The sequence below is a fragment of the Nicotiana tomentosiformis genome, chromosome 12 (genome assembly GCF_000390325.3).
Source record: "Nicotiana tomentosiformis chromosome 12, ASM39032v3, whole genome shotgun sequence".
NCBI lineage: Eukaryota > Viridiplantae > Streptophyta > Magnoliopsida > Solanales > Solanaceae > Nicotiana > Nicotiana tomentosiformis.
In genome coordinates this window covers 7,470,458-7,476,457 of record NC_090823.1, presented here as the reverse complement: position 1 = coordinate 7,476,457, position 6,000 = coordinate 7,470,458, and positions in this window count along the sequence as shown.

Below are 6,000 nucleotides of genomic sequence, written 5' to 3'. Positions count from 1 at the left end.
AATGAATAATAATCATAACTTCACCATAACCGTTCCTCAATTTTTGGCGTTTTAGGGCCATAAAATAGGAATTCATGACGATTTTCGATATTTTGTGTTAGTCTACGCCATATTTATGAATTCGGACGCCGAGCTCTGAATCGCCCAAAATTTTGTGGGCCCATCAGAAACAACCTAATAAAAAATAGACATAGTTTTTTCATGACTATTCCTCATTTTTTGGCATTTTAGGACCATAAAATAGGAATTTAGTATGATTTCTAAATTGCTAATGTTCACGCCATCTTCATGAATTTAGGTGATGGGCTCCGAATTGCCTAAATTTTGTGCGACCTAATGAATAATAGACATGAATTTTCCATGACCGTTCCTCATTTTTTGATATTTTAGGACCATAAAACAAGAATTTAGTATGATTTTCAACATATCATGTGCTACAAATAACGAGGCAAATTATAAAGAGGTCCAAATGACCCTCCATTATAGATTGGTTTGGAGCTCCAGTAAGAGCCTAGAGCTAAAAATGAGACAATTTGTTTTAACGGTAATTATAAATCAAATTATACACAGGATAAAATAAAATAATTTGACACAGTAAACATATTTTTACCCTCCAAAAAAGAAGGAAGAAGAGGAGGAGAAAGGATATACTCCCTTCTTTTATTTTTAGTTGTCCACTTTTGACTTTGTACTCCCTTCAAGAAAAAAATAAATGAAGCATGTATTTTACAAATTTTTCCATAATAATGGTAATATTTTCAAAAGTTTTGGGAAATGATTACTGTAAAATAGGAATTTTTTTTTATCTTTCTCTTAATTTAATATATTGAATAAGTAAAAGTAAAAAAATAAATATTTATCGTTGGTAAAAAGCTATCCTATGAGAAAGTCAAAAAAGTCAAGAGTGGCCGTAACGGACCAAATTATAAAGAAAGTCAAAGCTATCCTATTAAAAAATCAGTACATATAGCCTTTTTAAATTTATATGAGAAGACCCTATTGCGATTTTAATTTAGCTTAAATACATGAAAAACATAAGACATTTTCATTAAACTTGAAAATAATTCATATTGAGAGATTCGTTACTTTGATAGTGGATTAAAAGAAAGAATCATATGTGCTCAAAGGTTCCTTTTTTAGTTTGCAAACAAGTTATACCGGGATTATAATATGAAAGTTGAAATATGATAATTAAATAATAATGAGATTATTTAGTAGATATACTTTTATTGATAAATATTTATTTATTTAGATAAAAAATAAAATATATTGAATATAATATGAAATATGTAATTAGTTTAAACTAGATAAACTTGTATTTTGAATTTTAACCTACGGTTACTTGAACGACATTGGGATAGAAGTTTTGGGAAGAACAAATATATTATTTTATGGTTTAATTCCGATATTAATAATCTAAAAATTGTTATCCCACATAATGTATGATATAAAATTAACCAAAATTACGATAGAAATAATTTCGAGATAATTAATCAAGAAACTAAAAATTCTACCAAACGGGAGATAAAGTAATCCCACAAAACGATCATAAAGTTAATATGTAGGGACTAGAATAGATTTACCTCCAAACATGAAGGACTATTTGGGTTAAAAACCGATATGACAAGTCAACGAAATCTTTCTTAACGTTAACCATAGTTGGTCTTGATAACCGACTAACCATAGTTTGTAGGTCCACTTTTCCTTTATAAATAATGGAGCATAGAATAAGCGTGAGAAATACTAACCATAATTAACGAGAAAGACTAACCATAGTAACTGAACCAAATGCTTTGCTTAACTCAAGTTTTGCGGTCTTAATACTTCATTTCTTTTCTGATAGTGTTATAAAGAGCCCGTTTGGATTAGCTTATCTTACGTGTTTTTAAGTCAAAATAACTTTTAAGTTATTTTGGAGTATTTGGATAAAGTAAAAAAAAAAATACTTAACCACTTGTTTTTAAGCTAAAATAACCAAAAATCATATGGCTTATGCTTAAAAGTCATTTAAAATAAGCACATCCAAACGGCTCTTAACTTGTAGTTTAAATTTTAACCTAAGCTTTCTTGAACAGAATCGGGATAAAAGTTTTGGAGAAGAACAAATGTGTTATTTTATTATTTTTTCCAACTATTAGTAATCCGAAAATTAGTACTCCTACATAGTGTTTGATATAAAATTAATACCACAATTGTGGTAAAAATAATTCTGAGATAATTAATCCGGACACTAAAATTTATACCAAATGGGAGAATTACACCCCTTATCACTTGGCCCAACAATCCATCAGAAAATGACTCACGTTTGAAGCCATTACCTAGTGTAGCTCGGGTTGTACATAACCTGAAAATTATTTTTCACCAGTTAGTCCATCCTTTTTTCTTCGTTCTTCGTTCTTATTCTTTTCCCCGTGTCACGGCTTTGCACTCCAAGATTTCTCTACCATTGTTATTCTCCTTCAATTCTTCTTCCAAATTTAAAGTTGATAACTACTATTTTGATGAAGAAGAAAACCAATTTGCAAGAGAATTAATTTTTTGGAGATCACTTCCTCCAATATAATGGGGAGAAATATGTTTATTGTCATGCACTAAAGAGGTTCACTCAGTAGGTTGTTGGATCATCAAACCAGAAAGAAGGTGTCAGCGTTGTCTTAGACTTATCCTCATTCCACGTGTAATTTTGACCCAATGGTTAACTAAAAATTTGAAAAATAAAAGTCACCATTAAAGGTGGTTCAAAGATTCGATTTTAGAAATTGGGTTTTTCGATTTGTTAGTTATTTGGAATGAGTATTGTCCCAATTAATTGGAATCATCAAGATGAATTCAAAACTTAAATTTGAAGTGATTTGGATTTAAGCTAGATTTGAGTTAAATTTTAGAGGATGCCCAAGGAAGAAGAACCCGTGAAGCTCCATTGATAGGATTCATTTGTATAATAATGTATAATAGTGTATAAACACCTCTTATACACTATTATATACAATGTTGATACATTATTTATAGGTATTTGGTGAATTTCTCGCATTTTCTTCTTCTTTTTATTCTTCTTATACACCTATATACATAGTATATCACGAATATTTTTACTACTATGATTATACATCTTATACACTTTTATACAACTATATACATAATGTACCTCTTTGTATAAAAGTGTATAACATTGTATAAAAGTGTATAAGCATCTCTGATGAACTTATGTGCGATTTTCACTTGCAATTTTTCTTCAAAACTAGTCCAAATCTCTATCAAATGACTTCAAACTTTGTATACAACCTACTTAAACTATTTCTAATAAGTTCAAACAATACCCACTCCAAATTTCTTACAAAATTATATTCAAAATTTAACAAAATTAACGTTGAAGAAGATGAGATTTTATGTTTCTCGCATCTGTTTTTGCATTTTTGTAATTGTGATATGTATTTATAAACTTGAAGAAAAAGGAGTGAAAACTCACGGATATTTTATGCCTGAAGATATAGAGAATCAAAAATGCGAAATTGTTTTTCCGGATCTGAGCTTATTGATATTTGGCTACAGATTTGGAAATTTGTAATTGGGCTAAAATACTGCAAGGTCAGCTTATGAAGTGATTAATTGTGTAATTCTTTCTAAAGTAATCCACATTTTATCCGGGTATTATATTCCCTTATCTTTGTAATCAAACTATCACAAAGGTAATATATTAGGGACTCGAATAGACTTACCTCCAAACTTGAAGGACTATTTGGGTTAAAAAACCGACATTACGTTGACGAAATATTTCTTAACGTTAACCATAGTTGCAGGTCTACTTTTCCTTCATAAATAATAGAGCATAGAACCCAAGTGTTTTAATTGCTTAACTCACCATAATTGGCTGGTATATATAATTCACTACTCTTCCATAGTAACTGAACCAAATGTTTTAATTGCTTAATACTTCTTTTCTTTTCTGATCTACTTTGCCAATGGAGGATAATACTAGAACAAGATCAATTCGTCAACTTGTTACCCTCCCAAACGTGGTACTGTTCGCTGATCAATCCAACCAAGGTTTCATGGCCGTGCAATTCCACATTTTCTACTTGTACGAGGAACAACTATTATTATTAGACGACAGTACTATTAGCTCCTCCTTCACTACTGTTTTTGCATCATTCTACGGTCTTATCCTCGGCTTTCTGCAGCTTAAATATCAAGGAAAGGACATGACTGATCCATTTCAAACACATCCCAGAATCATGTTTGTTGCAGTAAGCACTTTGCTTGTTTACTGGTTACTGTATCGAATTAAGCAGAAATATTATTCCAGGCGCGGCCATCTAATTTTTCATGGTTTGGTATTCTTTGGTTCCTTGTCAATGGCATGTACTAGCTCGGTTTTGTTTCCTGACTTTGTTCGACAACTTGTGTATTTGCTACCGGCAGTTGAAATCTTTCATTGGATCTGTAAGAAATCCATGCAACAGATTGCTGAAACACGGTTTTGGAGAAGAAGAGTAAAACATTTTTTATACAATTTGAGGAGGAGGATGCACGATGCGTTTTACCCCGTGGAACAAATATCTAGGCTTCCTCTATAAATTCAGCTAACAAAAGAAGTAAACCTTGCCATTTTTAATTTGTAGTACACAGGGTTATTTGTTAGTTTTCATAGTTATGTATTTTCACGAGCAAGAGAACACACTACTTGTTTATTTATTTTTTATTTATTTTTGTAGCGGGGGTGGGTGGGGTGGGAAGTATGCCCGGCAAAAAATGTGGGCAATCATGTTGGTACTCTTAAAATTATATAATCAAACTTCACTATAATAACATTATTTGTTTCGATATTTTTGGGTTCAATGTGATCGACTATTATATATCTATAATAATATTTGATGTTTAATGCGATTATTTGACGGTTATAGAAAAAAAATATTCATTTTTTAATGTTACAAAAGATGAGAAGTCTATTTAAGTGGTATATAGTAAAGTTTCAAAATAAGTGGTATATTAATTTTAAAATATTTGGTCAGAACTTTTAAACCTATTATTGGTAATCTTAGAGATTTTATTTCTATAAATATCGATGTTGTATCCCCCCCAAGAAAAAAAGATGAATGTTAAAAAGGGATAATTCTACAAACAACGTACTATTATACAAATAGTTGTTATTGTTATAGATAAATAAAAAAGTTATTATAGAGATGTGACATATAACACAAAAACCCGATTATGAAAAAAATTTGATTTTTATATGAAAAACTGTTATAAAGAGATCTGACTGTATTTGTACGATAATGTTTACAAGTACACTTTAGGGGTCATTTGGTTCAGTTATGGGATATCACATGAGATTATAATTCTGGGATATTTCATGGGATTATCTATCTCACCTCCTATATAGGATAACTAATACTCCATCTGTTTCATTTAGATGAGCTACTTTGACTTAGCACAAAGTTTAAGAAAAAAAAAAGTTTTTTTAAACAAGTAGTCCGAAAAGCTTAAAGGGCAAAAGCATTGTGGGGCCATGATATTTGTGTGGCTATAAAAACTTCTCATTAAGGGTAAAGTAGGCAAAATAATTAAAATTGAATTGTTTTCAAATAAAAAAATATGTCATTATTTTTAGAACGGACTAATAAAGAAAGTATGTCATTTAAATTGAAACAACGAGAGTAATAATTTTTGGTATAATATATATATTCATATTTGCGAATACCTAAAATCAAATACATAATAACTATAATTCTAAATTTATATCAAAATTAATATTCTTATCTATATAAACCAACAACCTCTTAATATATTAATACTGTAACGACCCAATCGGTCATTTTGAGTTCTAGCATATCGTTCAACAGTTTGAGACCTTGAGTAGCTTCACTTTATGTATTACAACTTAAACGTGCGGTTGATTTTGAATTGCGAAACATTCAGAGTTGATTTGGAAGAATAATTCTCAATTCAGAAGCTTTAAGTTGGAAGAGTTAACCAAATTTTGACTTTTGAGTAAACAACCTC